Here is a 24,856-nt window from a genome sequence, read left to right as displayed (position 1 = left end):
TCATGATTGATCTTCTTACCAAGCAGAGTATTGCCCAGGCTCATAAAACTTACCAAATTTGGGAGGGGAAGGACTGGGAAGAATTACTTTGGTCTAACATGCTCCAGTCAGAGAAATTGCAGTTTTGCTAATAGAGAGTGATGTCACAAGAGGGAAGTCTGCAAGGTTTGAATCCAAGCAACCAGTCTTAGGCCTTTTTACCATGAGACAGTTGGAGAATGGTGCTGAGACAGACAAATAATCAAGGACACCTTGAGGGATGTTGAGGCAAAACAAACAGGAATCAAACTATACACTAGATTAATCAATATCAAACATTTTCTTTGGGTGCACGTGCGCTTGCTTTTGAACAATTCAGGTTTGGCCCAATATAGATTGCATCATGTTAGATTTAATCTCAGCAAAATTCCACAGTGTATTTTGTCCTGAAAGATTAACTAAAAAAAAAACAACAAAAGTCTGACAGACAAGCTACCATTGCTCTTTGTATTTGTTACACATTTAAAATAATGAATAAAGTAAGCTTTCTTCACATGACAGTATATTTATATACTGTCATCTTGAATTCTGGAAGTAACTACAAATATGTTTTTATAAGCCTACTGACACAGCTCTTACCTCATCCTATCGTTCTGTGGCCCCTGCCTCAGATTTCTTTTGTGTCACAGTGGCTTACCTTCTTTTCATTGTCAGGTGTGGCTTTAGCCCTTAACCTATACCAGGTAAATTCCATCCCTTTCAGGGTAAACAGCAGTTCAGAAGAAGCTGGTAGGATCATAGAATCATAGAATATCAGGGTTGGAAGGGACCTCAGGAGGTTATCTAGTCCATCCCCCTGCTCAAAGCAGGACCAATCCCCAACTAAATCATCCCAGCCACGGCTTTGTCAAGTCTGATCTTAAAAACTTCAAAGGAAGGCGATTCCACCACCTCCCTAGGTAACGCATTCCAGTGCTTCACCACACTCCTAGTGAAAAAGTTTTTCCTAATATCCAACCTAAACCACCCCCACTGCAACTTGAGACCATTACTCCTTGTTCTGTCATCAGCTACCATTGAGAACAGTCTAGATCCATCCTCTTTGGAACCCCCTTTCAGGTAGTTGAAAGCAGCTATCAAATCCCCCCTCATTCTTCTCTTCTGCAGGCTAAACAATCCCAGCTCCCTCAGCCTCTCCTCATAACTCATGTGTTCCAGACCCCTAATCATTTTTGTTGCCCTTCGCTGGACTCTCTCCAATTTATCCACATCCTTCTTGAAGTGTGGGGCCCAAAACTGGACACAGTACTCCAGATGAGACCTCACCTAGAGGGGAACGATCACGTCCCTCAATCTGCGGGCAATGCCTCTACTTATACAGCCCAAAATGCCATTGGCCTTCTTGGCAACAAGGCCACACTGTTGACTCATATCCAGCTTCTTGTCCACTGTAACCCCTAGGTCCTTTTTTTGCAGAACTGCTTCCTAGCCACTCAGTCCCTAGTCTGTAGCAGTGCATGGGATTCTTCCATCCTAAGTGCAGGACTCTGCACTTGTCCTTGTTGAACCTCATCAGATTTCTTTTGGCCCAACCCTCTGTATTCTACCCTTACCCTCCAGCGTATCTACCTCTCCTCCCAGTTTAGTGTCATCTGTAAATTTGCTGAGGGTGGAATCCACGCCATCCTCCAGATCATTTATGAAGATATTGAAGAAAACTGGCCCCAGGACCGACCCTTGGGGCACTCCACTTGATATCACTCAGGATCAGCAACAGCGGTAGTTAAAGCAGGTATTGCTGCATTGTGGAGGGATGGGGGAAGAGGATAAAATGGGGCCCAGCCAGGGCCTCCAAACCCCTGGACCCAGAACTGTGCAAGGAGAACCCCTGTGGGGGCATTAGGACCAATATAGCATCTCCTCTTTCCCCAGCCATGTGGCCTCGGGGACGGAAAATGTAGGGAGGTGCCAGACAGACATTCACTCAAGCCAGCAGGAGCAGCTGCAGAATCAGCTCATGCAGGGACCCAGGGACACTGGTGATGTCACTGAAGTATTTTCTACAGATTTGACTGGACTTTCTCTGGCCCTGTGCTGACAGGCTGCATGCGCTCCCCCACCATGTATAAGTAGGGGCATAGCGAGCAGATCGAGGGACGTGATCGTTCCCCTCTATTCGACACTGGTGAGGCCTCATCTGGAGTACTGTGTCCAGTTTTGGGCCCCACACTTCAAGAAGGATGTGGATAAATTGGAGAGAGTCCAGCGAAGGGCAACAAAAATGATTAGGGGTCTGGAACACATGAGTTATGAGGAGAGGCTGAGGGAGCTGGGATTGTTTAGCCTGCAGAAGAGAAGAATGAGGGGGGATTTGATAGCTGCTTTCAACTACCTGAAAGGGGGTTCCAAAGAGGATGGCTCTAGACTGTTCTCAATGGTAGCAGATGACAGAACGAGGAGTAATGGTCTCAAGTTGCAGTGGGGGAGGTTTAGATTGGATATTAGGAAAAACTTTTTCACTAAGAGGGTGGTGAAACACTGGAATGCGTTACCTAGGGAGGTGGTAGAATCTCCTTCCTTAGAGGTTTTTAAGGTCAGGCTTGACAAAGCCCTGGCTGGGATGATTTAACTGGGAATTGGTCCTGCTTCGAGCAGGGGGTTGGACTAGATGACCTTCTGGGGTCCCTTCCAACCCTGATATTCTATGATTCTATGACCATTGTGCCCCCTCCCACACGGACTCTTCATCTCAGCCTGAGCTGCCCTGCCTCTCCATTCCCTTATCTTTTTGTTTAGCTTATCCCCACCTAACCAAGGTGTGGTCTACACTAGAAAATTAGGTTGGTTTAACTACATCAGTCAGGGGTGTGAAAAATCCACTCTCCTGAGCAGCATTGTTAAACCAGTCTAATTCCCCAAGTAGACAGCACTAGGCTGATGGAAGAATTCTTCTGTCAGACTAGCTACCCCCTCTTGGGGAAGTGGATTACCTATGCCAACCGGAGAACCCCTTCCATCAGTGTGAGTAATGTCTCCACTGAAGGGCTTTAAGAGTAGACAAGCCCAAAACCCACCCAAAAAACAAACAGATAAGTAAATCATGGAACTAACATGATCTTTGTAGCCATCACATCGTTCACTCTGCTTGTGTGTTCTACCCCTTTCACCTCATCTGTGTCTGTGCTGTTAGATTGTTAATTCTTTGGGGCAGGGACTGTGTTATTACATGTTTGTACAGTGCCTAGCACACTGGGGCCCCATTCTCATTTGGTCCCTAGTGGAGCCTTGCAACCTGACCCAAACCCAATGGGATCCGAATACAAGTATTAGGGTCTGAAAACAACCTGACACTTTCAGGTTTGGGTTGGGTCGTCTCTGCTCACCTGCTCCTGCCCGTGGGTTCGGCACAACTGCGTGGCCCACTCCTTTCAGCCAACACCACCTTGCTGCACTGTGTGCTGAGGAGTCGCAGTGCCTCGCACTCCACACCACACAGTGCCAGGAGGCAGCAGTGGCTGGCAGGAGCAGGGCATGCAGCCACACCGATGCTGAGCCCATGGGCAGGAGGCGGCCAGAGATGTATTGCAAGCCCAGCTCCTGGGAAGCATACTCAGCCCCACCAGGCTGAAACTCAAGGACAAGGCAGCAGTGGCAGTGCTGACACAGGCTATGGAGGAAATGTAGCTTTCAAGTCAGGTTGGGTCTGAAAATGACTTGACGCTCTCGGTCTTGGGTAACCTGTGGGCTAATCAGGTTCTGGTTGGGATTTAAAATTAGACCTGAATGGACATTCCTTTTCCCTAGGCACTACCCTAATAAACATTGGACAGGTTCTCTGTTACCTGCAAGAGCCTCATATTTTCCATCTATCTTGTGTATCCCAACTCTCTGTTCACAATTCCTCCAGCCTACTTCCAAGCTGGCATACTGTGACCTTTCTGCCCATGTTCCTTGTATGTTCTAAGTTGGATACAAAGTTCTTCCTATTCATCATCATCCATTATAGCCACCTGGAAATCTAAGTGGTGCTTTTCCTCGGCTAGATTGTTCTTTTCTTACAGGCCTTGGTGTTTGGCTCTCTCAGAAGCAGCAAATCCTTATTGGCCAAGTCAATCAGGCCTTTCTGTTTATTAAAGCATTGGTTTCGTGGCTACCTACATGAACATTGCCATAACTGCAGATTCTGTTTTGTATGCAGCCTCTGTTTATGCTGCAGGATACAGATAGTCACATTCACTGAACAATCTCCACAACCTACTGGCTGTTCTTGACCTGCTTTCAAAGATGACCTGCTACCTTCTGGGCCAACTCTGCTGCTGCTTGATCCCCTCTGCCTGAGTTTACAGCTCTATTTCTACCTTTGTCTTCAGCTGAGACACATCACCATAGGCAGCTAACTTCTCACAAAGCTGAGGATCCTTTCAGCTTTGGTCATCTGCTGGGCAGGCCCCCTTTTTCTCTGACTCTCTTATTCCTGCAACAGGGCACACAGCTACATTCCTCCTCATCAAGCTCTGTCAACTGGCTGGCCTCAGGATCCATCTTCTGTTTCATCTGCTCTACTTGCTGTTCCAGGGCAAACCTGGACTTCTCCATCTCATAAATGCTTTCCCCAGTGTTGTCCTTGGGACTCACTAGGTCCACAACCTCTATTGTTTATTGAACTGCTGCAGCTCCATCTTCTGCTCAAGAGCTTCCTCCACCAGAGTTCTGTTTAAGAAGGCGATCTTCGCCTCCTCTTGCATCTTCACTTCAGCACAGTTCTGCTTTTCTGTTCATCTGGTTGAGAGGTTCTTCTCTTCTGCCAGCCACCTATGCAAACTCTTTCTGCTCATTCTCCAAACTGGAAATTTTTTGCCTCTGGAGGATCCAAGCGCACAGTCAAGCCATCCATCTCTTTCTGCAGACGGGTCTGTTTCCACCTCCCACTGTTTGGCTTCGGGTTCTTGGGTGTGGCATGGTTCTACAGGTTCTACAACAGTTATCCAAAATACTATACTCCAGTGCTGAGAACTGAATTTGGGCATTTCTTTCTGCTGGACAAAAAAAACCGTCATCGAGACCACGTGACCCTCAGTTCACAAACCACATCACAGTCGCACCCTCTGATGAAGCACTCCTATCTTTGGGGCTTGTGTTTTCTCCACCTAAAGCAAACTGTCAGAGCTTCCCTCTTTCTTCTAAGTGCTCTCAGCTAGTTGTGTGGAGGGGTGCATGTGGTATTAACTCTACTAGAGGCCAAAAATTCAATGGCCCATCCAGAATCCTATAACTCAGGCTGTCCTCTGGAGATCCAAAAAAGGAATTCACTGCCAGGTTAGACCAAGAAGTGGTTCTTCATCATTTTCCCACAGGTGCTTACTAGTCAAAGGCAGTTTTCAGGTTTATTAGAGTCGCCACAGCCTATAAAGAGACGGTGTTAATTACTGCCTTACTGATGGTACTACTTGCTTTTTCAGGACAGTTCCATCCATGTTGGAGGCTATGCTGTCCCTTTATGGGCCTCTTGAAGAAGAAGAGGTCATGGTCTAGTGTTCTGCTGCAGAGTGAGCAACATCCAGGTCTAAGTACCTTATTTAGCCTAGCCCAGGTGTGAGCAGCCAAACTGCAATGCCATACCCGAGTGACGTGTCCTTGCTGCTACTGCACTCCCCCATCTGTATCACTAGGACTTCTAGGGGCACATCCCATGGTTCTCTGTTCTGCAGCAAGCTGAGTTGCCCTATAATTCTCTCTCATTGAATTGTGGGGGAAGCTGTCTTTCTTTCTGTGCACATGGGTTGGGGGAATAGTGGGAATGCACAGGAAGACTATTAGCACTCAAGTGATTTAGCCTGATTCCTCACTGCAATGTGGGCAGGTTACCAGCCCAAATGAAATTGGAACCTGGGCTCTAATTCATACCTCCAGCCATCCCAGCTAGCCTGGGGGAAAGCACATACCTGGGTGAGAGCCTGGGCTAACTCTGTAGTGAAGACATACCCTAGGACGCTGGCTCAAGTCCAACCCAGGTAACTCCATTACCATCAGAAAACCATTTAATGGCCTATGTAAAATGAAGTTGTGGTTTCACCCCAATTTACAGAAGTCCAACATGACAAAAACAGCTGTCCAAGAATATGGTCTGGCATTTGGAAATGCCTTGTGGTGGTCCATTTGAATCAGAGTTCAGGCATCTTACCAGGATGTATTTGTTATGTGGATAAACAGAGCGCCCCGTGGGCCCCCCCCCAACTCAAAGGTGTCAGAGTGACTTCTTTTGCAAGTGTTTACATTCATTTTCAAAAAGAATTGGGCCAGATTCTCAACATAAATAAATCAGTGTAGCTCCTTTGAAGTCAGAGGTACAGTGATATACACAGTCTGAGTACCTGGCCAATGAGATTCCCTAGAATGTTTCTCTAAGAATGGCCATACTGGGTCAGACCAGTGGTCCATCTAGTCTAGTATCCTATCATCCAACAGTGACCAATGCCAGGTACTTCAGAGGGAATGAACAGAACAAGCCATCACTGAGTGAGCCATCGCCTGTCGTCAACTCCCAGCTTCTGGCAATCAGAGGCTAGGGACACCCAGAGTACAGGGTTGCATTCCTGGCCATCTTGGCTAATAGCCATTGATGTACCTATCCTCCATGAACTTATCTAGCTCTTTTTTGAACCCTCTTGTAGTTTTAGCCTTGACAACATCCCTGGAAATGAGGCCCTCGGGTTGACTGTGCATTGTGTGAAGAAGTACTTCCTTTTGTTTGTTTTAAACCTGCTGCCTATTAATTTCATTGTGTGACCCCCTGGTTCTTGTATTATGTGAAGGAGTAAATAACACTTCCTTATTCACTTTCACTTTCTTCAGCCCAAGGCCTTGCCCCTTTGGGGGCCCTCTCTGGAATTTTATATTACTTTCACCCCTGGGAGATCCCTTTGTAACTTTTCAGTCTGCTTTAAGTAATTTACTTCTACCTTGAATAATTTTGTAACATATGCAAATTTTGCCACCCCTTTTTCCAGTCCATTTATGAATATATTGAACAGCACTGGCCCCAGTACAGATCTTTGGGGGAACCTGCTATTTACCTCTCTCTATTCTGAAAACTGACCATTTATTCTTACCTTTTGTTTCCGGTCTTTTAACCAGTTACTGATTCCTGGAAGATCTTTCCTCATATCCCATGACTGCTTAGTTTGCTTAAGAGTCTTTGGTGAGGGACCTTATCAAAGGCTTTCTGAAAGTCCAAGTACACTGGACCATCCTTGTCCATATGTTTGTTGACCCCCTCAAAGAATTCTAATCTATTGGTAAGGCCTGATTTCCCTTTACAAAAAACATGTTGACTCTTCCCCAACAAATCATGTTCATCTATGTGTCTGATAATTCTGTTCTTTACTCTAGTTTCAGCCACTTTGTCTGGTACTGAAGTCAGGCTTACCAGCCTGTAATTGCAGGGATCACCTCTGGAGCTTTTTTTAAAAAATGGTGTCACATTAGTTATCCTCCAGTCATCTGATACAGAAGCTGATTTAAATAATAGGTTACATACCACACTTATTAGTTATGCAATTTGATATTTGAGTTCCTTCAGAATTCTTGGGTGAGTAACATCAGGTCCTGGTGACTTATTCTGTTTAATTTATCAGTTTGTTCCAAAACCTCCTCTACAGACACCTCCATCAGAGACATTTCCTCAGATTTTGTCATCTTAAAAGAATGGCTCAGGTGTGGGAATATCCCTCACATTCTCTGCAGTGATCACTGATTCAAATAATTAATTTAGCTTCTCCGCAATGGCCTTATCTTCCTTATCTTCTTTAGTACCTCTGTTGTCCAGTGGCCTCACTGATTGTTTGGTAGGCTTCCTGCTTCAGCTGTACTTGAAAATTTTTTTTGCTGTTAGTTTTTTTAAGTCTGGCTATTTGCTCTTCCAATTCTTTTTTGGCCTGCCTAATTATACTTTTACACTTGGCTTGCCAGAGTTTATGCTCCTTTCTATTTTCCTCAGTAGAATTTAACTTCCAGTTTTTAAATTGTGTTTAACTGCGCTTTTAACTTTGTTGTTTAGTCATGTTTGAGGTAAATATAAATTGTAAAAGATTGTTTTTCAATTTTAGTTTAAATGGACAAATGTGCATAAAAGAGTCAAGGTGGGTGAGGTAATATCTTTGATTGGATCAATGTCTGTTAGTGAGAGAGACAAGCTTTCAAGCTTACACAGAGCTCTTTTTCAGGTCTGGAAAAATAACTCAAAGTGTCACATCTCTGTGAAAGCTCAAAACCTCATCTTTCTCATCAACAAAAGTTGGTCCAATAAAATATATTACCTCACCCACCTTGCCTCTCTAATATTTTGGGACCTACATGGCTACAACAACACTGCATATAAAAATGTGCATAAGGGCAGCAAAGTATGTATCTTGCTCATGGAGGGATGGGCAGAGTGACCTAATATTACAAGGCTTTTCCATCTCTTATTCATGTAAAGAACACTGACATTTTCCACAGAGCCAGCTGAGAGGCTGCATGGGAGCACATACTGTATACAGATGTCCACAGACTCCAGAAGGTTAAATTGTTGTCTCATCTGTTTGCATCATGTACTGTATGTTGCCTTTTAAACTGGGGATACATCGGCTTTGTTTTCATATTCACTTTTAAGCAAAAAATACTGGTTGCCATAGCAATATGTTTTCACCCTAATTTTTTTTTTTCACACTGGCTTTTCTTTGGATTTCTGCAGATCTTCTTTGGATTTCATCACTCCTCTGTCATATCTGCAGCCCCTTACTTCTTAGCAACTTTTAACTATCTCAAACAATAACACACTCAATAGAAGATATGCAAAAGAGCCACCGTGTCAAAGGGATTTCAAATTTAAATAATATACTTAACTCGGAATAAAACTTCATACCTGTTTTCTTATTCCCATTCCTCTGCCTTTACATTTCCGTTTCAGCCACATATTTTATTTCACTAATCGTACTTTACGGACTAAACACACAGTAGCAATCGTGCCCCAGTGATCCTGATAATTTTGCAGTGCATTTTGGAAGTTCTAGTTCACTTAGCACACTTCCAGTATCACTATCTTTAAAGCTAAATACAATTGCTTTACACAGACATCTGAATCACACTGTATCTATAGCAAATTGCTTTCAGACTAAAGAAACAAACATGCTCCAGCACTGTGAATTTGCCTTTACCCTTAACAGTAGGATAAAATTAGCTACTTTGAACTTAAATAGCACTTTTCATACAATGATTTCAAAGCACTTTAAATAAAAGTGGATATGTATTATACTTATTATTTGCCTGATCAGGAAAGTGAGGCACAGAGAAATTAAGGCCAGCATCTGCAAGCAACTAGGGTGTCTAATGTTAAGTACCTAAATCCTCATTTAAATAAGTGGAATCAATGGGAGTTGTGAGTGGTAGGTACTTGTGGAAATCAGGCCATTTATTCAGATGCCTAAATATGGATCTTGGCCAAAGCAATTTGTCCACATCAACACAACAATTTTGTGGCATAGCAGAGATTAGAACCCAAGTGGCCTGGCTTTAAGTTTCTTGCTCACCTGAGACAATGCTGCCTCCCATATTTACAAATTCTGGTTTTCTGCATTTGTTTAATAAAGTATATTTGAGATTATTTTTGGCATCTTTACAGTGGGTCATGAAACAGCATGTTTTGGCACTTTCTAGCCTCACTGCCAAGCTGCTTACTCCAGGCAGTCATTCCTGTGCTACCCAGAGTCCCAAGTAGGAAACTGACAAAGGCTGGTTGGTTTGTAGAGTTCTGGGGTTTCGCAAATCTTTTTTTTTCTCCTGTATGTGTAAAAAACTAATTCTATCTTCAAGTATTTTATACAGGCCTTCACTTGTTAGTTTTAGATTTAATTTAGCAAGTAAACAAACCTTCTTCTTCTCCTGGTCACCCATTGTATCAGTTGGTAGATAAGTGAAACAAAGGACCACAGCAAAGAAGCTGAACAGATATCTGGTTTATGAGACCCGTTTGTTCACACTTGGCACAGCACTGTCCTTCTGGTGTCTGAGTAAAACTCCAACGCGAATAATAATGATGAAGACAAACCAATTTTATATTATTGTACTAGTGTAAATTAATTCTCGTTTTCTTTATTTCTGTTGTTACTTGCAGGGATTTGGGACTGAGAGAGGAAACTAGAAAGCTACGTTAGTGAAATTGTTTAGGAGGCACATGCAGACCATGTGAGATATTGTACTTAAAAGCTAGTAATGTGATTAGTTAAAAGTCAGTGGATTCTGGGACTATGGCATGGACGGGGTGGGGCGGGTGGAGAGTGTTAAGCCTCCCAGTATGGTAGATCCAGGAGCTCCTCAGGAGAAGTGTCCCTGAAAAGTAAGAGTTGTCCCACATTCTGGGCTCCTAGAGCCATGCTGCCACTAGCTGCATTCCAATGGGCTGCTCATTAGCAGCCAAAAGAGGGGCCACAGCAGGAGTTAATGTTATTTCAAGCAACATTTAACTCCCGCATGGATATTCATATGGAAATTCATATGGGGTCATCTGGGGACAGTGCTTCTCAGAGATGCTGGGCATAAACTCCAGCCCCTCTTGTACAGTCCCTGTCCCCAAACCACAGTGGAGCACTTCCTCATGGAATCCCAGGGACGGATGTGGATATTGCAGAGCCCCAGCTCTCTCTTTGCACCCTCTTCCAAAATTCTATTTCATCCCAATCTCCTCTGCTTGTGAAAGTAGAAGGAATCATAGAATCATAGAATATCAGGGTTGGAAGGGACCCCAGAAGGTCATCTAGTCCAACCCCCTGCTCGAAGCAGGACCAATTCCCAGTTAAATCATCCCAGCCAGGGCTTTGTCAAGCCTGACCTTAAAAACCTCTAAGGAAGGAGATTCTACCACCTCCCTAGGTAACGCATTCCAGTGTTTCACCACCCTCTTAGTGAAAAAGTTTTTCCTAATATCCAATCTAAACCTCCCCCACTGCAACTTGAGACCATTACTCCTCGTTCTGTCATCTGATACCATTGAGAACAGTCTAGAGCCATCCTCTTTGGAACCCCCTTTCAGGTAGTTGAAAGCAGCTATCAAATCCCCCCTCATTCTTCTCTTCTGCAGGCTAAACAATCCCAGCTCCCTCAGCCTCTCCTCATAACTCATGTGTTCCAGACCCCTAATCATTTTTGTTGCCCTTCGCTGGACTCTCTCCAATTTATCCACATCCTTCTTGAAGTGTGGGGCCCAAAACTGGACACAGTACTCCAGATGAGGCCTCACCAGTGTCGAATAGAGGGGAACGATCACGTCCCTCGATCTGCTCGCTATGCCCCTACTTATACATCTCAAATTGCCATTGGCCTTCTTGGCAACAAGGGCACACTGCTGACTCATATCCAGTTTTAGGCCTGAATTGTTAAACAATTCTATGTCTTTGTTGGGTACTGATTGAGGAGACTTTGCCAATTTGGATAACACACTTTCATTTGGACAGAGCAAGGGCCATTGAACTTGCTGCCAGTGCCAGCTAAATGTGAGGATCTGCAAGAAGATTCCATCCCCCACTAGTTTCAGAGTAACAGCCGTGTTAGTCTGTATTCGCAAAAAGAAAAGGAGTACTTGTGGCACCTTAGAGACTATTACCAGCAGGAGAGTGGGGTGGGAGGAGGTATTGTTTCATGGTCTCTGTGTATATAATGTCTTCTGCAGTTTCCACAGTATGCATCCGATGAAGTGAACTGTAGCTCACGAAAGCTTATGCTCAAATAAATTGGTTAGTCTCTAAGGTGTCACAAGTACTCCTTTTCTTTTTGCGAATACAAACTAACATGGCTGTTACTCTGAAACCTATTTCCCCATGTTTATTCCCCCAACCCCACCCCCTTCCCTTCATCAGACATTCTTGATAACTGCTGGAAATGGCCCACCTTGATTATCAATACAAAGAGAGCCCCCCCCCACTCTCCTGCTGGTGATAGCTCACTTTACCTGATCACTCTCATTATAGTGTGTATGGTAACACCCATTGTTCCATGTTCTCTGTGTATATAAATCTCCCCACTGTATTTTCCATTGCATGCATCCAATGAAGTGAGCTGTAGCTCATGAAAGCTTGTGGTCAAATAAATTGGTTAGTCTCTTTAGTCTCTAAGGTGCCTCAAGTACTCCTTTTCTTTTTGCATCGCCCACTAGGTTTTTAATAGATCTGTTGTAAGGTCAATTCCTTATTCTATTTTTGGTTCACTGAAAATATAAATTCCCGGTGTCTTTAGCTCCTTGTAGGGCATCAAGTTGTTTGTTTGTTTGTTTTTTTAAAACAAGCTTATTCCTCCCTCTGGGATTCATCTAAAAGAGCTGCAATGTATTTCTGATTGTATTTTGGCTTGATGCAAGACGCCTTTTCATAGGTACTCTACTAACATGAATTTTATAGTGTGTCAACAATATATTATGGACCTGATCCTGCATTCCTTGAACACCTTGATAAAGCCCATTAAATCATTGGGAGTCTTTCCTTTGACTTTGTTACATTTTAGAACAGGCCTGTTTTATTTGCTGAGACTGCAATAAGTGTATTGGGTGCAGTAGTAATACAGCATGAGGTGGTTCACCTGAAGTGCAATTAAAATGTGCACTTTTTTGTTCACTGAAAAATAAATATGATAGAAATAATATGTTTATAAAAGTAGAAGAGTCCTTTGAGGATAGTGTCATGCATGCTGTCTAATCACGCTGCAAGAGCTAGTTGGACAGAGATTATGACACTGTATGGATCTGGCTAACCTAAATCATTTTAACCTCTTCTTTTTAAAATAAAAAAACACTGAAAAGTATGCTAAGTATGTTGTGTGTAAATTATCAGCACTATCATCATCAGCGTTCCTAAAAATATATTCTTGAGCTGTGCTCTCAACTGGATATGTGGGAATTTATACATATCTCCAGATGCAGTGAGGCAACATACCCTTTGATATTGGGTTTAATTTAATTTTATATCCTACACAATTTTCAGGATGATTTAAAGATTATATTTTCTAGCAGGCTGAGCTATATATCCTTGAAAACACTAGAAACATTTTCTTTTCTAATTCTTATTGGTATATATGACCCTTCCCTGACATTTTTAGCTTCAACATAACTGCTCTCCTTAGCCTGCTAACAGCAGCAGCAGCCTGTGATCAATCACAGTTGACTGGCTCATGTGATCTAAACAGCTATGCCTGTCCATGGGAGCAGAGATGGTGTCTATGAACTATAATTTAAAGAGCCTGGTGTCTCATTTTTGCAACCAATGAAATTTAGTGAAAGAAAGAAATACAATTTTTATATCATGATTTCCTCTACTAAAATTTACAGTGGTTATATATAAATACTAAATTTAGAAATGTGTGATGTTTTGATTACTAAACTCTCACTTTTTTTAGAAGGTCATATTAAGAAGACTTATCTCATACTGCCAACAGCTAATGTGAACCTGTCATGGCGACAGTATATTTGCAAGAATCTGGCTAACCTAACTCAATGCAATATTTTGATTTCTGCTGCCGTACTTTTCTATCATTATCCATATACATGCATGGTGTGATTGATTCATCCCTGCTGAGAAGGGAAGTGAAGAATGATGATGACTGGCTTATGAATGGAATATCTGAAGTTACTGAAAACGGACTATATTCCCATTGACTTCAAAGTGAGGAGAACGGAATCCACAAAGTGAGAATGTATACAATTATGTATAGTCAAGTACCAATGGCAGTATGTATTTATAATTAGTTGACTGAAAGAGCCTGTATGATATTGATGGTATCTTGACATTTTGATTTTTTATTAATTAATTTATTTATATAGCACTCCATGAATTAGGGGCCTCACAGATAAAAATATGGTCAAAAGCGGTGATCCTTGAGTCTGTCCGAGTTTTGTTTGGTACATTTCCCTAGAGAGGTGGGGCAAAGGCAGCTGGCTAAACTTTTGTGTTCCATCCAATCATCAGGGCAGCTAGGGATCAGTTCAGCCCTCTGCCCCCATAATATCTGAATGCTTCATAACTTAATGCATATATACACATTTACAACACAATAGGGAAACACTTTTGTCCCCATTTTATAAATGGGGAACTGAGAAACAGAAAGGCTAAGTGACTTGCCTATGGTCTCATAAGTAGTATGTGGCATAACAGGGACTTAAACCCAGGTCATTTAAGTAGGAGACTAGTCTCCTGACTCCTGGTACACCTTACTGACTTCCCCTTATTTCCTAGGACACTGGGAGTGGCACAGAGCTAACTAAACCAGCTAGGGATTCTCCCACTCTAGGAAATCCTCAGCAGCCCATTTAGGGTAGCTTAACAGCCCCTTTGTAGCACTGTGGCAGTACAGAGAGGATGTAGAGATCAGGCTGCAGAGATCAGGTCTTGCTGCAGTGCTACTTACTCAGGCAAAAATATAATAATTGATATTTTCGTGGGGTTCTTTGCAAGGTTGGGCCCTTGTAGAATTATAACAGAGTCAATAAGAGACAAGCTGAACCTGCTCCATTTGTAAAATGCAGAAAGTAAGTTTGGGGCACTCTGAGGAAAAAAAAACATGTAAATATTTCAATACAACCTAATTTGAGCCAGAGGCAACTGCTTGTGAGTCATCTAGTTTGTCCCTTAGAGTTATAGAGACAAGGTGGGTGAGGTAATGTCTTTTATGGTACCAACTCCTGCCGGTGAGAGAGAGAGAAGCTTGCAATCCACACAGAGCTCTGCTTCAGGTCTTCTTGGTGTTATGGCAGGATTAAGTCCTTCGTTCCTTAAACCAGTGGTTTTCTAGATCTTTTATTCTGTGGATCACTTTGAAACAGAGAGATCCCCTCATGAACCCACCAAACTTTCCAATGCAGAGTCTCCCATTGCTTGGTTCTCAGAATGTTTAATTCAGGAGACCACCATGAAGGACAACACAGACCACTTGCAATCTACAGAGCACTTCTGCCCTCACCCATCCTTACTAAGTGAGTGTTTAGTTATGCCTTGACTAGTTTAGTCACTCTTTGGCAGCCTGTTCCACTGCCTGACTCTTCTTATGGTTACATTCTAAAGGATAAATTTTCCCTTCTGATATGCTGTGTATCCCAGTGCACCAGTATAGATGGCATGAGAATTTACAGGTACATTTTCATAGAATCATAGAATATAAGGGTTGGAAGGGACCCCAGAAGGTCATCTAGTCCAACCCCCTGCTCGAAGCAGGACCAATTCCCAGTTAAATCATCCCAGCCAGGGCTTTGTCAAGCCTGACCTTAAAAACCTCTAAGGAAGGAGATTCTACCACCTCCCTAGGTAACGCATTCCAGTGTTTCACCACCCTCTTAGTGAAAAAGTTTTTCCTAATATCCAATCTAAACCTCCCCCACTGCAACTTGAGACCATTACTCCTTGTTCTGTCATCTGATACCATTGAGAACAGTCTAGAGCCATCCTCTTTGGAACCCCCTTTCAGGTAGTTGAAAGCAGCTATCAAATCCCCCCTCATTCTTCTCTTCTGCAGGCTAAACAATCCCAGCTCCCTCAGCCTCTCCTCATAACTCATGTGTTCCAGACCCCTAATCATTTTTGTTGCCCTTCGCTGGACTCTCTCCAATTTATCCACATCCTTCTTGAAGTGTGGGGCCCAAAACTGGACACAGTACTCCAGATGAGGCCTCACCAATGTCGAATAGAGGGGAACGATCACGTCCCTCGATCTGCTCGCTATGCCCCTACTTATACATCCCAAAATGCCATTGGCCTTCTTGGCAACAAGGGCACACTGCTGACTCATATCCAGCTTCTCGTCCACTGTCACCCCTATTTAAACAATTAAATATTGTTTCCCCAATATTTAATCTAAATTTTTCTTTCTGTAACTTAATCCCATTACCGTTTGTTCTTTCCTCACTGATTAATAGAAATAATGATCTATTTTGATTTCATTTGTCTTTTCTCTAGACTGAAATAATCCAGTTCTCCTAACCTTTCCCTAAAGTTTTTATATTCCAAACTTTATTTATTGGTAGTTGGTTGCCTTCCTCTAAACTCCCTCCATTGCAGCCATGTATCTTTTTAAAATGTGGCGTACAAAGCTGATCATACTTCAACTGAAGCCTAGCTAGAGCACAGTACAGAGGAGCAGCTACTTTGCTTATTTATTCAAAAACATTAATCTAACTAATAGGACCTTCTTGTAAACATAAACCCTGTTTAAGTTTGTTCTAGTGGGTAAGGTACCACAATGTAGATTGGGAAACGTGGATTCTATCCCTAGTTCTGCCATTCACCTACTATATTCACCTTGGGTAAGTCATTCACCTGCCATTCACCTTGGGTAAGTCTCTCAGAGTGGGATTCACAAGACGGATGTAGGCACTTAACTGCCACTTTAAGTATCTAAGTCCACTCAGCTGCCACCTAACCCTGGAGGTGCCTAAAGTCCCTAGTTTTCTAAATTTCAGCTGCCGGCTACATGCCCAGACACCTCTGTCCTAATTTTGCTTAATAGCGTAACACCTAGTGCATATCTCAGCCCCAGTGGGATTCATGAAGTAGGCGTTTCCAGCGCCTGTCTTCCCTTTGGGGCCCAATCCAGTAGGTGTGCTCAGACCAAGTCTAAACCCTCACAAAAAGATTGGAGGAGGAGGTGGTTACCCCCCTCATAACTTTCAGCCCAATTGTTAGAGCACTATTTCCCTACGTTCTCAAGGGTTGCCCATTGGCATCAGACAAAACCAACTGAATTTATAAGCATAAACTTTACACTTGTTTCCAAGTGAACTGCGAGTCCTCTAACACACACCAGGGGGAGGAGGTCCTTTTACAGCTCTGGGAAAAGCACTATTAACAGAGTATTTTCTCCATACAAACTATAAGAGTATTGTGGTGTTCTCTTGGGAAAACATAACCAACATACAAGAAAATAATTAGAACAATTGTGACCTATTATAAAACTTTGTAAACAGACAGCTCTCAAAAAACTGAAGTGCATGGAACTTGACACTAACCTCTCAAATTTCCATATACTCTAGGGATTTCACTAATAACAAAGACAAATGGGGTAGGTTGTAGACAAAATAATTAGGACTTTCTTTTTCCCAATGAACTCCAAAGGGATTGTCAAATGTTTCTCAATATTCCATATCAGGGGAATGATGATTTATTTGGCATCTTGCACAAGTCCAGAGGTACTGTTTTTAAAAATTGACTCCTCAAGTGCCAATATTGCAATGTACTGTATCATTACCAGGGTTTAACTTCAGTTCAGTTGCGTCCATGTACATTCATAAACTAAGCTAGAAGAGTGGATTGACTTTTTGCTTCCATGGGAAAACTGCATGGACTGTGTGAAGGCTCTAAATGAAATGACATTAAAGAAGGTCGCTTTTGATAAATATAAAAAGAACACAATTAGCAAACACTACAAACCATTCACTGCTGCAAGTTGAATCCTCAGTTCTATTTTTTTTTAAAATCTGTATCTGTTTTAGGATAACTAGCCCCACATTTTTGATTTGACAGATCAAAGAATTCTATCGCTGTCAGGTCCGCAAGGATTCAGGCACTCCTTCCTGCTCTATATAACTTCAGCAGCAAGAACAATATATGCATCACCTAATTTAACTGCAAATGGCTCTTTTTAGCATGAATTGTCTGTTTAAAGAGAATGCACAACAGAACTCTTAACTGCATCCCTGAAGTCATGAAGCACTAGGCAGATAAGATCACGGTGGTTACCGGGAGTAGCAAATGGGAAAAGCACTATAGGAAATGAACTCTTGTCACTAATCTCAAGAGAGTGGTATATTTAGGTCAATTGTACCTGAAATCGTTTGGTGGGGTAATTGCTCTTTGGTCCAGACTCTGCTCTCTGAGCCCGTCAGGGTGCTTGTAGGTCCACTGGATTGGATTCACCAATTTTCCTCCAGATTCATTTTCTAAAAGAAAAAAAGAAAACTCAACTAAAAGGCAGCAAGCTTTAAAAAAAAAACAAAAAAAAAAACAACCAGATACTCTCTTGTGTTTTTTATCTTTTAAACTAACATTTATAATAAATACACATTAGAATACATTTTTAATATAGATTACTGATTTCTGCAGACAATTTACTGGAATAAAAATGGTCTAAATATTTATTCAATTATTCAAGCCTTTTATTGTGCCCCGTAATGACCATCCAGTAAAATTAAGGATATAAAGGTAACTTTCGTAATATTTTACTGCTTTAGCTGATCAGTTAGTAACCAGTACAAAATTTAAATGTTGGATTTAAATCCCATACTACATTTCAGGCTTTAAATCTTGGAAAGTCCTTTATCTGACAAAGTGTTAATTGTTTATTTTACTGTTAATTTCACATGTGTTGTGCTTAGAACAGTGTGATAAATTCCGTTTTATAAATCAAATCTAATAATAATGTTATAAGCCAGATTCTACCTTTTACACAAGTTACTTGGATTCACACTGGTACCAGAAATCAGAATCAAACTCTGTTGTTCTTAAAGTTTTCTTAGTATTATTATAATATTCTGTTTTGACAATATAAAAATCTAGTAATCTTTTTTCACATTAAAGATTTAGTGTGAACAGGACTAATTTTAAGGTAAGAAAATGCCTTCTCTAGCATATGTTCAGTATGTGTTCACCTATAATGCAGATACAGTGTCATGTTTGAAGCTATTACTCATTGTTTGGCATTACTGTCTCCTATAATTAAAGAAAAACTCATGATATAATGAAATATTGCTGAAGATTAAAAACTTACTCATTTTGCTTAAAAAAATAAAAGCTAGAAGAAGGAATTAGAAACAGCATTGAAAGCTACAGTAGGTGATTCAGTTGTTTCAGCTATTGTTTCTTGTGTCGGCTCCAAATTCAAAGATACTCATTAAATTGAGTATATGGCAATAACAGACAAAGTGTTAATGGGGCAGCAGTGGAGTGTGTCAGGAAAATGAAGAGACCCTAAGGGGCTCACCATGCTGTTTATGATCAGCTAAATTCAGCAGCATTACCATAAATCCTCTAAAAGATACTGTACTAGACTTCTTATATATTCCTTCTCAGTCAAGGTAACATTCGAAGCACTTAGAAGCTGGGACTTAAACTAAGATAAAATACTCTTTCATAAACAAAACAGTTTGCATATAAAATATAGTAAAAACAAGCTTTGGTATTTCCCTATTGGTGGGGGGGGAATGCAAAAATAACAACAAACAGAAGACTTATAGTGCTTTAAAAATGATGAATTAATATAAATGGAAAGGTTCTGCCATTTCACTCAGGGGAAAGGCCTATTCACAAAAGTGTCAGCATTTACTTCATAAGTGCAATTACATTTTAAAGGCCTGATCCCACAAACAAACAGTCAGATAAGTAGCTCAATTGAATATTCGGCATTACTCATGAGAGCAAGGACTATTTATGAGCTCCCTAAAGTCTTGACTCGCAGGATATTTTAAAAACATCATTTTGGGGTAAAAAATTAACCCTAGAATTTAGCTCTATTTTTTTTAAAAAATACTGTTAATTACAACATTTTTGTTTACTGCATTATGAAAAAAGAGGTTTAAAATCTCTTACACATAACAATGCCTTGATGATGACCTGACTCAGCCTTTACACATTGACCTTAGTGAGAGTCTTCTCTAAGTAAAGGCAGAGCAATATATGCAGGATTCAGCCTAATATGGCTTTTTTTTTTTTACTGATGTACTGCAATGCTGAGAATGACAATACCATGCTATATGACTCCAATTATATACTCAACTCACGGTAAAAATTATATTTATACAATAAATGCAGTATTGAAACTCAGTGAACTGGCTGGTATTGTCTACTTTTCTATTTTTGTTTATATAGGAAATGCATATTTGTCATTTCCAACTTTTGATCAGGCATTACAGAGTTTATGCTGTGAATTAATTTCCCTTTTTGTCGAGTTTCTACTTCAGCACCAAGGCTAGCGACTGTAACCATAGCAGTGTAAAGGCAACCCCCCTATGCCATCCATTATTCATTACTACTGACAAGTCAAGCAGAAAGCAGACAGCTAAACTTTGACTTCTGCAGCAAAATTTAACATATGAGTATTCACTTTCTCTCTTTCACTCTGTCTCCCTCATAAGCAAAAACTGATCCAAAAAAGGGTTTTTCTTTCCATTATAAATATAAATAATTATTCACCTGATCAATAAAACAGAATTCACTGCTTGCTTTTAAAAACAAAACCTCTTTTTCCCCTTTTTCTTAAAAATTTGGCCTAATTTTCAAAGGCACTAAGCTCTCATGACTGCTGCTGAAGTCACTGGGAGCTTCAGGCACTAACATCTTTGAAAATCAAACCACAGTTAAATTTAGTTCTCATGAAGCTAAGGAGCTCATAACACTGACTTTTGTGTACTTGGCCACACATTTTTAAGCCTTCTCTCTAAATGCCTATCTATGTTTGCATGTGCAGTTACTTAACTATGTGTGCAGATGAAGTATTTGCGTGCGGAAATAATTATTAGAGTACCCGCCTAGATACCAGCTTGGTGAATACTCATACAAGTGTAAGTGGACAATTGTGCATGGCAATTTTGAAAACTTGGCACATACATTTTTAATGCTCTCTGATCCTGAACTGAACACTCATTTCAGTGACCTAAACATAATTTAAATTAGTTCTGCAGAGGCAGAAACAGAGGTTGCTCGTGTAAAAGTAAGGGTAGAATGTGTCCTATAGTGCAGTTACCATCTGTACTGCCTAGCTCCTAAGAAAAGGCATGTTTAAGGATAGACTAAGTGACTTGGACTCTGAGATGTGATAACCTAAGAATGGTGAAAACACCTGGACTTTATCTATTGTTACAAGCAAGAGATTTTTTTTTAATTTTTTTTTTTTTAGTAGTTGCACAAGCCCCAGGGCTCAATGTGCCTTGAAAACCTCCCATGAAAGGGCCACATCCTGATTAATGCTGATGAGCTGCAATTCCCACTGAAGTCAATAGGAGCTGCAGGTGCTCATTACTCATCAAGAGAAGGAAGGAAGGAAGGAAGGAAAACAATAAACAGGAATATGTTCAATAGCACACAGATCTCATGTAGATCCCTACTATACTTGATGGGTTGTGTGCCTCCTTTCAGTGTAGATAAGTAACTCGGCTACAGTGGTCACTTGGATTGTTTATTGTAGTAATTTTCATTTGCTTAATATTTATTGTGAGGAAAGGTGAAATACTTGTAACCATTTCCAATAAGACAGGTAATTAAAAAGAACCAATAGGTTTAATATTAATATGCACAGGGTATTTGTGATTACAAGTAGACTTTAGAAGAGGACAGCTTATGTACATTAACAGATACCAAAATCCAAACTCTTTGATTACTCAGCCACTGCCTGAATCAAAACACAGTGGCCAATCCTACTCTTGCTGGCATCAGTGATTGCCAGTCTCTTCAGCAGACACAGGATCAAGCCCAGAGATTTCACTTCTGGAAACAAACGTAAGGATACTTTACATAAGAAGTGACAAGGAGTCAGCTGCCTTATTGTTCAGTCAGAATGTAATGGTCTGAATCCATTTTCAAAACAGAGTATTTATTTTGAGAGGAAACAGTAACTTTCACTGAATTTCTTGGGTCCTACCCACCCACAAAAGCAATACACTTATAGCTGTCGATGAGAATAAACGCTGGTGAGTCTTTACATTGCAGCTTATCTACATTTTACCATCAATAAAAAGTGCTACTGCCAATCCTATTTTGAGGCAAATCTAGGCCTCAGCCTCACACAGCACAACACAGAAAAAGGACAATTAAAATGGGCAATCTGAAATGGGAGGAATTAACACATGGAATGCCCTTGTATGTTGAGAAATGTGACATCCAGTGCTGACATTTAGTGCTCTCTGAAATTCTGAGACTGTGAACATTAAAGACAGACAGTGCATCAGCATCCTTGCACATTCTGAATGGCGTGTTTTCCTGATGTCACGCTTAGCTTAGGTATGATTAATGGTTCAAAGAATCAGTCACTGCCAAACAAGGATTTAAAATTAATGAGGAAACAATGTAACTGGCACTGAAGGGAGTTTTGGGGAAGGTTGCATGTATTTCTCAAAGTAGGAGCACAATTTTGCCTTTCTGAACCTGAGGCACACTGGCAACATGGCTCAGGGGACTGCTCTGAAGCACTACTTGCTGCTGCTCCAAATGAGCAGCAAACCCTGCCACTAGCATTAGCACCTAATGCCAAAGGTAGCATGCCTGAAGGACAATCAGGGGTCTGGCATTATCCCGAAGTGGGCTGACCACAGTACTTGTAGAGTGTTGCCAGGTAGGCTCCCACCTGGCATTCAAAGAAGCACAAAGTCCATATTCTGCTCTGCTCTCACATGAGTGCACTGGGAGCAGTGGAGAGACAGGTTCACTGCATTCTATCCCACTCACACAAAACAGGACAAAATTTTGCCATGGATCTTGAAATCTAACATCCTGCGACACAGCTCTTTATGCCAGGAGAAATGCTTTTAAAGGTAAAAGCTCTTGGTTTTAGAACAGGTTTCAGAGTAACAGCCGTGTTAGTCTGTATTCGCAAAAAGAAAAGGAGTAATTGTGGCACCTTAGACACTAACCAATTTATTTGAGCATAAGCTTTCGTGAGCTACAGCTCACTTCATCGGATGCATACTGTGGAAACTGCAGAAGACATTATATACACAGAGACCATGAAACAATACCTTCTCCCACCCCACTCTCCTGCTGGTAATAGCTTATCTAAAGTGACCACTCTCTTTACAATGTGTATGATAATCAAGGTGGGCCATTTCCAGCACAAATCCAGGTTTTCTCACCCCCGCTCCCCATACACACACAAACTCATTCTCCTGCTGGTAATAGCTCATCCAAACTGACCACCCTCCTTACAATGTGTATGATAATCAAGGTGGGCCATTTCCAGCATAAATCCAAGTTTAACCAGAACATCGGGGTGGGGGGTAGAAAAAAGCAAGGGGAAATAGGCTACCTTGCATAATGACTTAGCCACTCCCAGTCTCTATTTAAGCCTAAATTAATAGTATCCAATTTGCAAATGAATTCCAATTCAGCAGTTTCTCGCTGGAGTCTGGATTTGAAGTTTTTTTGTTTTAAGATAGCAACCTTCATGTCTGTAATTGCGTGACCAGAGAGATTGAAGTGTTCTCCGACTGGTTTATGAATGTTATAATTCTTGACATCTGATTTGTGTCCATTTATTCTTTTACGTAGAGACTGTCCAGTTTGACCAATGTACATGGCAGAGGGGCATTGCTGGCACATGATGGCATATATCACATTGGTGGATGTGCAGGTGAACGAGCCTCTGATAGTGTGGCTGATGTTATTAGGCCCTGTGATGGTGTCCCCTGAATAGATATGTGGGCACAGTTGGCAACAGGCTTTGTTGCAAGGATAGATTCCTGGGTTAGTGGTTCTGTTGTGTGATATGTGGTTGTTGGTGAGTATTTGCTTCAGGCTGGGGGGCTGTCTGTAGGCAAGGACTGGCCTGTCTCCCAAGATTTGTGAGTGTGTTGGGTCATCCTTCAGGATAGGTTGTAGATCCTTAATAATGCGTTGGAGGGGTTTTAGTTGGGGGCTAAAGGTGACAGCTAGTGGCGTTATGTTATTTTCTTTGTTAGGCCTGTCCTGTAGTAGGTGACTTCTGGGAACTCTTATGGCCCACCTTGATTATCATACACATTGTAAGGAAAGTGGTCAGTTTGGATGAGCTATTACCAGCAGGAGAGTGAGTTTGTGTGTGTGTGTTTTTTGGGGGGGGAGGGTGAGAAAACCTGGATTTGTGCTGGAAATGGCCCACCTTGATTTTCATACACATTGTAAGGAGAGTGGTCACTTTGGATAAGCTATTACCAGCAGGAGAGTGAGTTTGTGTGTGTGTGTTTTGGGGGCGGGGGGGAGGGAGGGTGAGAAAACCTGGATTTGTCCTGGAAATGGCCCACCTTGATTTTTATACACATTGTAAGGAGAGTGATCACTTTAGATAAGCTATTACCAGCAGGAGAGTGGGGTGGGAGGAGGTATTGTTTCATGGTCTCTGTGTATATAATGTCTTCTGCAGTTTCCACAGTATGCATCCGATGAAGTGAACTGTAGTTCATGAAAGCTTCTGCTCAAATAAATTGGTTAGTCTCTAAGGTGCCACAAGTACTCTTTTCTTCTTGGTTTTAAAAGTGTTTTAAAAGTTAAAAAAAAAAATCATTCTGAGGTTCAGATTCACATCTTCAGTGCAGCATTGCGCAAAGAGCCAAAGCAGAAGAAAACGAGCAAGAGTACTCAAAGGGAGATACCAATGATTCTCCTTTTTGGACAGATACAGCTGTCTTCGGTGTCAGTCTAGATAGTACAATGACGGAATCTTCAGAAAATGCTGATAGATTGAGAGAAATTCACACAAAAACACACCCATAAACAGTTTACCAGAGTGTTAGGACATATATATATATCAAGTTGCAGTGGGGGAGATTCAAGTTGCAGTGGGGGAGGTTTAGGTTGGATATTAGGAAAATCTTTTTCACTAGGAGGGTGGTGAAACACTGGAATGCGTTACCTAGGGAGGTGGTGGAATCTCCTTCCTTAGAAGTTTTTAAGGTCAGGCTTGACAAAACCCTGGCTGGGATGATTTAATTGGGGATTGGTCCTGCTTTGAGCAGGGGGTTGGACTAGATGACCTCCTGAGGTCCCTTCCAACCCTGATATTCTATGATTCTATGATATCATTTTATAGTTCTCCACTGACAATTTTAGCTCAGGTATTTTATTGGGAGTGCATGTGGCCAATGGGCATGGATTGCTGATGCCACTAAAAGGTGCCAGATTTTGGTTATAGC

At 41.6% G+C, this 24,856-nt stretch overlaps 1 protein-coding gene across 21 annotated transcripts in view; it reads right to left on the bottom strand.

Annotated features, from left to right (window-relative positions):
• Positions 1-24,856, bottom strand: part of MYT1L (myelin transcription factor 1 like) — a 384,710-nt gene that overhangs the window by 255,287 nt on the left and 104,567 nt on the right. For all 21 annotated transcript variants that reach the window (XM_048845402.2, XM_048845392.2, XM_048845389.2 and 18 more), the window contains one exon: positions 17,809-17,923. The gene's annotated coding sequence lies outside the window, so the exon portion shown is untranslated. The remainder of the gene's footprint in view (positions 1-17,808; positions 17,924-24,856) is intronic.

The sequence above is a fragment of the Caretta caretta genome, chromosome 3, assembly GCF_965140235.1.
Source record: "Caretta caretta isolate rCarCar2 chromosome 3, rCarCar1.hap1, whole genome shotgun sequence".
NCBI classification, from domain to species: Eukaryota; Metazoa; Chordata; order Testudines; family Cheloniidae; genus Caretta; species Caretta caretta.
Note: the sequence above shows the minus strand (reverse complement) of the source record. Positions and strands in the feature narration are given on the sequence as shown.